At 31.0% G+C, this 11,499-nt stretch overlaps 1 protein-coding gene across 1 annotated transcript in view; it reads left to right on the top strand.

Moving 5' to 3' along the window:
• Positions 1-855: 855 nt before the first annotated feature.
• The window catches only part of LOC145242648 (protocadherin beta-16-like), a 418,274-nt gene continuing 407,630 nt past the window's right edge, over positions 856-11,499 (top strand). Inside the window, exon 1 of the mRNA XM_080105771.1 lies at positions 856-1,319. The gene's annotated coding sequence lies outside the window, so the exon portion shown is untranslated. The remainder of the gene's footprint in view (positions 1,320-11,499) is intronic.

Below are 11,499 nucleotides of genomic sequence, written 5' to 3'. Positions count from 1 at the left end.
TGGGATCTGCGTTCGCGCCTGGCCTCCATAGAATGGAAATAGGCACAAACTTTATTAAAGACTTTTCATATCTATCTGCGTAAGTATACTTTGATAATTATGTTTCAGTTTGAAGAAATATGGTATAATAAAATCATGGTGTGTTCGTTCGCGCCTGACCTCCATGGAATGGAAATATGTCACAAAGTTTAAAAAGGTTTTTTAATATAGATCCACAGAATATTGTGATAAGTGTTTCAGTGTGAACAGGTATGGTATAATAAATTATGGCGTTTATCTATTTTATTTTTACTTTCATCATATTTTGCTTTGGTTTTGATACCCCCCAAATTCGAAGCTATCTCTTTACAAGCCTTCCTTTTCATAACCTATCATACTTTCATAAATCAGAGTTCATTTTCTGTAGGCTGTTTTTGAACCCAGCCAACGACGGGTACTTTTGCTAGTGTATATGTATGTATGTATATATATATATAAACATACACAATATATATTTATATACATATCTTAAACATACACAGTATCTATTTATATACATATATTTATATATATATACACTTGAAGATATCTGTTTATGATCTATATATATATATATATATATATATATATATATATATATATATATATATATATATATACACGCACATTGTACGCATGTATTATAGTTGTAAGGATGTTTTTTTATGGCTGAGATCTGTTTCAAAAGATGATCAGAGTAGTTTCCACTTATAAAAGAAACATTATTATTGAACCAATAAATGCATCCCAAATCTATGTGTATTAGTTCCTGTTTTAAGAATAGAGAGGGGGTGAGCGACACGAAAAAAAAAAAAAGAAGCTGGTCCGAAGTGTAAGGGGCAGGTTGTTTATATTCATTCTAAGTGAAGCACATCAACCAGTCGATGGCTAGAGCAGCCATTATACACACAGCACACTTGCTAGGACTGCAGGCTGTTTTGCTTCCCTTCGTTGTCTTTTCGTTTTCGCTTACTCACTACCCACCTCTGCCGCCCCTTCTTTTTTTTTTTTTCTTGTCTTTATTTTCTTTCTTGTCATCTATAGCTTCACTCTTTTCATCTTCTTCTGGTGCCCTTTTTGCTACTATGTTTACAAGCTCTCCTCTGCCTGTTACCCTAGTGGCTTCTCCGTTTTTACCCTCTGTTTCTCTCTCTCTGTTCCTTGGTTTCCAATACACTCTTGCACACACGTGCCCGTTTTACTCGCTCAGCTGCCATAGCAAAATAGCAGCAGCTTCAACTGCAATACACTACACACACCGGAACACATCTTGCTGTTTGCAGCGGATTTAAGCTACACAGGTAAAGTTGACACTATCCTTACTCGTTCAGCTGTTAAACACGTCCGTTATCATACTTTATGCATGTTTACTGTTTATTTATTTATTTATTTATTTTTTCTTAAAAAATAGTTCTTTGTATTAAAAAAAAAAAGGAAAGATGTACATCAATCGTTATTCCTTTACCGTTCAGCTTGTTAATTTTCGATTCTAAACTTTTAATTATAATTTTTTTTCCCCCTCGGTTTTGATTGTAAACACGGACTCACCTCCGACCCCTTTTTTCCCGAAGACGAACTAATCCGAACAAACGACTCTTTTCGACAAGACAGTGTTTTTATTTTTCTCAGCACGTACTTGTTTTGCCTGACGCGGAATATAAACAAACAATTTAAATACACAAGCGTTTCTCATATCTCTACAGTTCTTTCTTTCTGAGAATCAAAGACTCCAAGTTGTTGTCGTTGGTTTTTTTTTTAATCTTATTGTTTATTATTCAAGGTTTCATTCGTGCGGATCATTTTTTTTTACCATCATCTTCCATTTATCTACATCAGGTGGGAGGGTACCATTCATGGCTGTGCAAAGTGTAGTGGTCTGGTCAGCTCATCGGAATGTTGATGCGTGAAGTCAGCTCGTTTTTGGTCAAATGTGTTTATAAATAGAACACAAGAACTGAGACATCATCAAAGAATCTGCCCAATGACGACAATCTTCGGAAGTAGATGTCGTGTCCGTGAAATGGCAGAACATGTTTTTGTTTAATTTCTCCCTCGTTTTTTTTTTCGTTTTTTTTTTTTTTCCATCCATTTATGAAATTAGCACACGGCATCAAACGTTCTCAGACGCACCACAATTTCGGCATGTTTTTTGTTTGTTCTTTTTTTGTTTTGTTTTGTCGAAAGGTCAACAGATATTTTATCGATAGTGAAAAAAAAAAAAAAAGGAAATAATAATAGAGTCCGTTGTTTTGTAAGAAACGTACACACATACTTGAAATTACACGCGAGATACGATCAAAACGCGATTGTACGTTTGGATACAAACATTGTAGTAATAGGAATGAAGGTGAAGTGTGTGTTTTTGGGGGGAGGGAGAGGGGGGAGGAATAAATAAATGCACATGTAATTTTGTTTTACAAGATGTAGAATTTCAGTACACATGTCTGTGTTATAACAGAAATATACAAACAATTGAGGAATGCGATATATATATATATATATATATATATATATATATATATATATATATGAATAGACTGAATTATGTATACTTCACACACAAATACACACATAGCCATACTGATGAGTCGTACAAATGAAGAAACACCTGTCTGTGGATAACTAATATATAGTACTATAATATATATAGGGTAATTAATTGACAAAAGACTACATCCCAAAGTCTATAATGTTGATCATCTTATAATTTATTCCTTTAATTCAGTTGACATTTACAATTTTTGACAGTATCTGTTTTGTAGCACAAAATCAATCACTTAATTATTATATCAATCAGTGAATCTATTATGCCCTTAACTCATCAGAAGAAATAGCTTCTTAAATAAGGATTGGTATATATTATAAGAAAATATATTTCCACGGATTATATATATATATATATATATATATATATATATATATATACACCATAAAATATGTTTAAGGAAAGTAAGCTACACAGAAACGTTTATGAATATACAAACACAAGATATATAGCCTTATTATATGTGTACAAATGAAACAGCAAGTATATATACATATAGTAAATGAAATATGTATATATATACATATATATATATATAGAAATATATATATATATATAGTAAATAAAATAAATACATATATATAGTAAATAATATATATATAATAAATAATATATATATATAGTGAATAATATATATATATATATAGTATATATATACATATATATAAATACATATATATATACATAAATACACATATATATAGTCAATAATATATATATAAATACATATATATACATAAATACACACACACATATATATAGTAAATAATATATATATATATATCTATATATAAATACATATATATACATAAATGCACACATACATATATATAGTAAATAATATATATATATAAAAATACATATATATATATATAGTAAATAATATATATATATACATATATATATATAGTAAATAATATATATATAAATACATATATATATCTAGTAAATAATATATATATAAATACATATATATATAAATACATATATATACATATAAATACATATATATAATGTACATATACATATATATATATATATATAATGTACATATACATATATATATATATATATATATATATATATATATACATATACAATGTACATATATATAAAGGAAACAAACGTATTAAAATTGAAACAGAACCAAAAGGTGCAACGAGCAAACGATTCTATATCAGCAGTAAATGATAATAAGATGTACTTAGTTTAAACTTTACTGCAGTTTCATGGAATCACCAATCGTAAATGTTGCCAACTAATGAAACTGCAGTAAAGTGCTACATACATACACACACACACACACACACACACACACACATATATATATATATATATATATATATATATATATATAGGAATGTATATAATTGTAATGACACCGTTGAGAGATATCTTAAAATTTCTGATAGAAGGCATAAAGCATTCACATATCAGGTAAGCAAAATAAATACAATATTCTTTTATTATTACGTGTGTGTTATAGGATATCTTCACATACTCTTTAGAGTTGCAAATAATTAGGTAAATATATTTAGTATATTTTCAGAATGTTGTTCTTAGTGTCAACTTAATAATATAACAAAAACATTGTGTTACATCCATATATATATATATATATATATATATATGTGTGTGTGTGTGTGTGTGTGTGTTTATATAATAACTCTCTCTTTTTTTTGTATATGTGTGTGTGTATATATATATAAACTCTCTCTCTCTCTCGCTATATATATATATATATATATATATATATATATATGATCTGCATATATTTGTGTATGTGTTATAAGTAGGGCTATGACAACAGCATATTCTTTTCATTGTTTTGACTCTCGAGTGTGTATCTGTTAATATCTTATATGCTTTTATTTAGAGTGATGTGGTTCTCGGTTGATTAACTGTGTCTGTGTCGAATATATACTCGAGAGTCAAAACAATGACAAGAATATGCTGTTGTCATATCCCTAGTTATAAGCAACGTTGCGCCTGGTTAATACTAAGATGGGTGACCATTTGGGAATTCCAGGTGCTGTGTGTGTTCTCTGCTTATCTCGACACCGTTTCCAGTCCTCTTGGACTTCTCCTTGCCACTGGACTCGAGCAGTGCGATTCAGGAATGGTGCAGTGTGGTTGAGGTTGACGCAACCCTTGCCTCACACTTTCACGCGCAGCTACCCTTACAGGGGGTATCCATTGTCTTTCGAGACTGAACGGGGGCTTTCATATATTCGTATTATATTTATATTTTATTTGTACATCAAAAGATGAGTAGATTTATGGTTGGATGAAAAGAGATAATTAGAAATGGATGTTGATATGTCTGCCCTTATGATACAGATGGAACTAAAAATCCATCCAGTACCTTTGGCTCTCTCCCACACGCGGATATATTTATATTACGCTGGTATATATTCTTTCTGTCACACAATAAATGGTGTATTTGTTGAGGAATGTACTTCAATGGTGCTCAATAAATGAGTAGAGCGTAGTAGTTGTTCGATAGATTTGTGGTTCACTCAAGCAAGTGTGCATCAGGCTATACATTTCTGGATTGAAAAAAATAAATAAATAAAATAAATTAAAAAAGACAAAAAAAAAACTAAAAAAAAAAAAAACAAAAGAAAAAACCCAAAAAACAAAAAAAGAAGAAGAAAAAAAAAACAAGACAAAAAACGTTTTCTTTTGTCACATATATATAACCCCCCCCCCAAAAAAAAATGGTAGCTGATGATTGTCGACATTTTGACAAGTATATGCGTTTTAATTGTAAGGTAAACAGATTATTTGTGGTATGAATATAATTAATGTTTGAATGTTATAATTGTGTTGAAAATATATCTACGTAGATATCTACATCATATTTAGGGAGATGGACTAAGGTATAAAGTTGGGGATTTTTTTCTTACTTAAAAAAAAAATCAGGTGCTTAATTAATATTTGTTTGATATATATCATTAGAAATATTCATTCCAAAATCTATATCAAGACAACTGTGTAAATAATTATATATATATATATATATATATATATATATATATATATATATATATATATATATATATGTATATATATATATATATTGGACTCTTCCGTTGATTTCGACGTATGAGCTTTCGCCACAACAATTAAGTTGCGAGTAAATCCACACATAATTTGTTTATAGTGGTGAAGGCTTTGTGTAGAACCATCCACACTTTTCGGTATGACTGCCAACCTTTGTCGGTGAAGACGACTGACAGCGGAAAGAGTATACAGTAAACTGCAGGTTATTAAATCAGAGTTTCCTTCTCCTAGATACATGTCTTAACGAAGACTGAAGGTGAATCTCTCCCAGTGAAATAATGTTCCCCCAGATACCAACCTGGAAATTTCTACAACTCGACGCGGTACATACAGCGCCTATATATATATATATATATATATATATATATATATATATATATATATGAGGTTGCTATTTTTTCAAAGGTAGGGTAACCAGTGAAATATAACAGGGTTATACAAGAGTGCTTAATACGGAAGTAGAGCAAGTTACATTTTCAATTTGTCTTTAAATAAGCAGTGATTTGTTGCTACACAGTCATGAGCATGTTTCGATATTCTAGTTTTCAGTAACTATAGACCTCTTCAGGTAAACAAGGCTTATAATCAAAAGCGGAGTTCTTAATTAAGAATTCCGCTTTTGAATGTAAGCGTTGTTGGTTGAAGAGGTCTCTAGTTACTGAAAACTAGAAGATTGAAACATGCTCATGAATGTGTAGCAACAAATTACTGCTTATGTAAAGAGAAAATGAATATATATATATATATATATATATATATATATATATATATATATATATATATATTCAAACATTCAGAGTACATATATTGTCTATAAATATACAGAGATTCAAAGAGTTTAAAGTTAATACATACATCGGCCATACACATCTTTGACTTAAAATGAACACTACTTTGAAAGGGTTGTAAGCAAATGTAATGTCTTTGTGTATTTTCTTCATTCGGAACATAATCTGAAATTGATTTAAATCCTAATATGTTCTGTTTATTTATTTATGCAAACATTTTTGCAACAGACTTTAAAATTTGGTTTCATTGTAATGGTCCGGACGGATGACGCCCTATTTCCAAAGAAATCGCTAGCAGAAACATGTATGCAACTATGTAGTCAATAATGTTTGTATAAACGAATATACTAGAATAACGCGCTGCTTGTCATTGGGCACTTTTTGATAATAACCGGAGATTCGGTGGACTTACATCTAGGAAATTACAGCGATACAATCATAAACACGCGCGAACGCACGCACATACTTTCTTAATGAATGTAATGTAATTATTTCGAACTAATTTCTACGTTATGCATATACATAGGTACAAACAACCACGATAAATTTATTTAGATATTCATTTTTTTTTTTTTTAGGTAAACAGGTGTGAGAATATGTGCAGATATATATGCAAATAAACGTACATCTATATGTATATGTATGTATGTGTAAGTGGGTGTATTTCTAAGCGAATTCCTTGCCTTAATGTGCTAAATAAAGCGTTGATTGCCGTATGAACTCTTAACCTTACCTAGAAAACGAATCGTTTAATCAACGTGGGAGGAAGAGGAAGGAGAGGGGAGGGCTTCGCGGGCACCTTGTTCCTGATTTGCCCCACACCCTGCTTGTCATCTACGTCTTTCCTATTGTAATGCCAAATCGTGAACCCTTCTCACCACATCCACCACTACCGCCGCCGCCGCTGCTGCCTTCAGTCCAAACGCTCCATTCGCCAAGGAGGAGCGACTACCTTGCACGAAAATAACAATGTAGCCTGGAAAGGAGGAATTAAAAATCAATTTTGGTTTGAGCTAAGAACCTGTTCCGATCAAATCGTCATAAAAAGCAATGAATGAGAACGAAATCGTCCCCTCGAGTGAAACGGATATCACGTTTCAAGATCAGCGTTTATAAGTCGGAAAATGAGAACAACAATTGCAAGCAACACCTTCTTCTTGTTGTTGACATATCCATACAAATCATAACATATCAACTCATCTCAATTTCGAGAATTTATCTATATATATATATATATATATATATATATATATATATGTATCACAAATACACACACGCAAATAATATATATATATATATATATATATATATATATATATATATATATATATATATTTATATCACCTGAGGTTATTGTTTCCCAGAGGTTAAGTAACCAATGAAGTGTAACGAGGTTAATACAAGAGTGCTCAATACCGAAGTAGAGCAGGGTATATTCTTCGTTTTTTAAAAACAAATAAAGAATGTGTATGAACAAACACACCTATATGATTACTTGTGTGTAGTTATATATATATATATATATATATATATATATATATATAGTTTTTTCCCGTTCTTCTCGCACCCCTCCCCTGTTCACTCTTTCATCCCATAACAACGAACATTTCTGTAAAAGTCTGAGGAAGCTACAGACGGCAAAAAAAAAAAAAAAAAACGGCCGGGTAGCTGAAAGAATAATGTAACTTAACAGAAAGATACGGTAATAAAAAATAAAACGTATATATATATATATATATATATATATATATATATATATATATATATATATATATATATATATATATATATTACATGGGGGTCATCACTTATCAAGGTCCAGGAGCCACTCGGGGATAAGGGTTATTGTGTGTACACTAATTAGTGGGATAGTATCGTAGTAATAGTTAGTGTTGGGGATTTGATAAAGTGTCATTACTTAAGGGGGCGGTTCATAAGGAATTTGTTTATGTTGGACTTGAAGACATCCAAGTTGAATCCGGGGGTGGGGAAACAGGCAAGTGGCAGAGATTTCCACAGCCGTGCAGTTCTAAGAAAGAAGCTTTGTTCATGGAATCTACGTTTTGATTTAGGCACGGATAAAGAGTGGGGAAAATTATTATATATACACACACGCATATCTATAACTACACACATAACACAACCACCCACATATGTATTTATTTGAATTAAACATATAAACACAGCCACACACATATATATAAACTGCATACATAAAAACATAACCACACATACATACATACATACATATATATATATATATATATATATTATACAAGGACATATTTATGCGTGTGTATATATTCCTATTTACTTGCCTTCTAACGAAAATAGAGTCGGTTTTTAATGTGAGGGAAATCCCGCTCGCCAAAAAGGGCCACTCTGAATAGGAGCAAAAATAAAAATTGCCTCAGTCTAGCAGGATTTCTCCTCCACTGACCGAGGGCAGAAAAAGTGAAGCGTAATTTCAAAACGTATATAGAAATATATATGCATGAACACGTATATATATATATATATATATATATATATATATATATATATATATATATGTGTATATATATATATATATATATATATATATATATATGCCTGAGCACATATGCATGCATATATATATATATATGTGTGTATATATATATATATATATATATATATATATGCCTGAGCACATATGCATGTGTACATGCACACACATATATATGCATGAACACATACACGTGTGCATATATATACACACACAAATATATATGGATGAACACATGCACGTATGTATGTATGTATGTATGTATGTATGTATGTGTGGTTATGTTTTTATGTATGCAGTTTATGTATATGTGTGTGGTTGTGTTTATATGTTTAATTCAAATAAATACATATAGGGGTGGTTGTGTAATGTGTGTAGTTATAGATATGTGTGTGTGTGTGCGCGCACAAATATAGTGTGAATGTTTGTTTATACACACAATGTGTATGTATATCTAATAAAATTAATATCCAAAAATCAGAATCGAATCGAATCAAGACATCAAACCATGCATGCTCAAAATACTCAATATTATTTCGTCTAGAGTTCAATAACAATAACAAATACGACTTATCTTCATATTTTATTGCAGTTTCACCGATCATCCGAAATGTATTAATTAAATCCTGGACGTTTTTATTCATTCCGATTCTAATTTTAAATGTATAAAGAACGTTCCGGGTTTTATAAATACATTTCTGATTAATGAATAATTCATGAAAAGTATTAGTAAAATGTTCAGATAATTCACGTTTATTATTATTTTTTTTGGGGGGGGGATTCCTTGTTTTTCTCAGATTCATCTTTTGCGTTCATCTCTCAGCTAATCTTCACCGCAATTATGTCCTTTGCGTGGTTGTCGGTCAGACATTGGCTTTTTTATTCGAGCCATTTCCCCGTTTCTATGCACGGCCTTTTATATAATCGCTCCAAGAAAGCACATCTAACGCAATACAATTATTGATCTATAAATATCTTTAAGTCTCACCAGGAATCACACACGTACATATGTATATTTGATCGAAGTATATTTATATAGCAAACCTTCCTTCGTACGTGTTTATATACATACATATAAGTGAAATTGTCTGTGTGTGTACATTTACCTACCAAACTACTCTGTCAATTTTCAGTCTACAGACTCGCGATTTGACATAAGGGGTATTGAGATTTGGGAAAAACTTTTCAATCGGTTTTCGGCCAGAAGTTTGGCTATCAAGGGATCAAAGTTTAACGATTTGACCTTTGAAAACTCTACCAAACTCTTTCGCCAATTTTGGGTCTAAACACTTGAAATTTTAGATGTAGGTTCCTTTTAGGTGTAGATTAGATGTAGGTTTATTGTTTTAGGCTCAATGCAAGTTCAAAAGTTTGAGTCATGATCAAACTTTTGAACTTGATTTGAGCCCAAAACAATAAATATCAAAATTGTGGTCAAAGTTTTAAAAAATTTGACCTCTCAGCCAATTTTTGGTCTAAACATTTGAAATTTTACATAATCAGTTTTTGGCCGAACATTTGGCTACTAAGTGGTCAAAGTTCAAAAGATTTGACATTTGCAATCTCTAGCAAACTATTCAGCCAAATTTGGGTCTAAACATTTGAAATTTTAAATAAAGTGTATTCAGATGCGCAGTAAGCTTTTTAATCAGTTTTTGGGTGAAAATTTTGCTGTCAAGAGGTCAAAGTTAAAAGAACTGACCTTTGCAGACTCTACCAAACTCCTCCGCCAATTTTGGGTCTAAACACTTGAAATTTTAGATGTAGGTTACCTGGACATGAGTCAAACTTTTTAATATATATATATATATATATATATATATATATATATATGCACATAAAGTTATGCATAGTACATAGGGCCCGAGCAAAGTTGGGCTTAACTGCTAGTATATATATATATATATATATATGTAAACGGCTATATGTCGGTCGGTCGGTCGGTCGGTCGGTCTGTATGTCTGTCTCTATATTTTCAAATTCTGTCTCTTCCGAAACTAAAAGTCGCAGAACGGCGCTAGGGGCCCCAAATGATTTTTTTATGGACCGTTCTTTTATGGGTTAAAATAGTTTTTTAAGAGGCCAAAAATGAGTCAACATTGAAAAATCGTTAGACATTATGTGCATTCATCTTAGTTTATTATTAATTTTTAATCGTTTTATATGCGTGTCACGTTGTTAGAGTGGTAACGTCATCAGTTTTTAATGCTACAGTTCCGGTTTCGATTCTAGCTGACGGTGCCCAAATACTTCTCTTTTTTTTTACTTTTGAAAATCACGACTCTATAATAATACATACACAATCTGAACAAATTAAAATATATTTAAGCGTATTTTACGATCGGGCATTGCTATAATTATAACAAGAAAACGTCAAAGTCTGAACACAACCAAATGAAGAGACAACAAATCTTGGACAAATAACGGGCTCGATACCCTTTGATATAGAGCTATGTCAATAATAAATGAGAATAAAATGTAATTAGTTTTAACACTTTACTGCAGTTTCAGGTTATCATCGATCGTCTGAAGTGTATGCACTGATAACCATTATT

The sequence above is a fragment of the Euprymna scolopes genome, chromosome 21, assembly GCF_053919585.1.
Source record: "Euprymna scolopes isolate OS-2025 chromosome 21, ASM5391958v1, whole genome shotgun sequence".
In the NCBI taxonomy this organism is placed as follows: domain Eukaryota; kingdom Metazoa; phylum Mollusca; class Cephalopoda; order Sepiida; family Sepiolidae; genus Euprymna; species Euprymna scolopes.
Note: the sequence above shows the minus strand (reverse complement) of the source record. Positions and strands in the feature narration are given on the sequence as shown.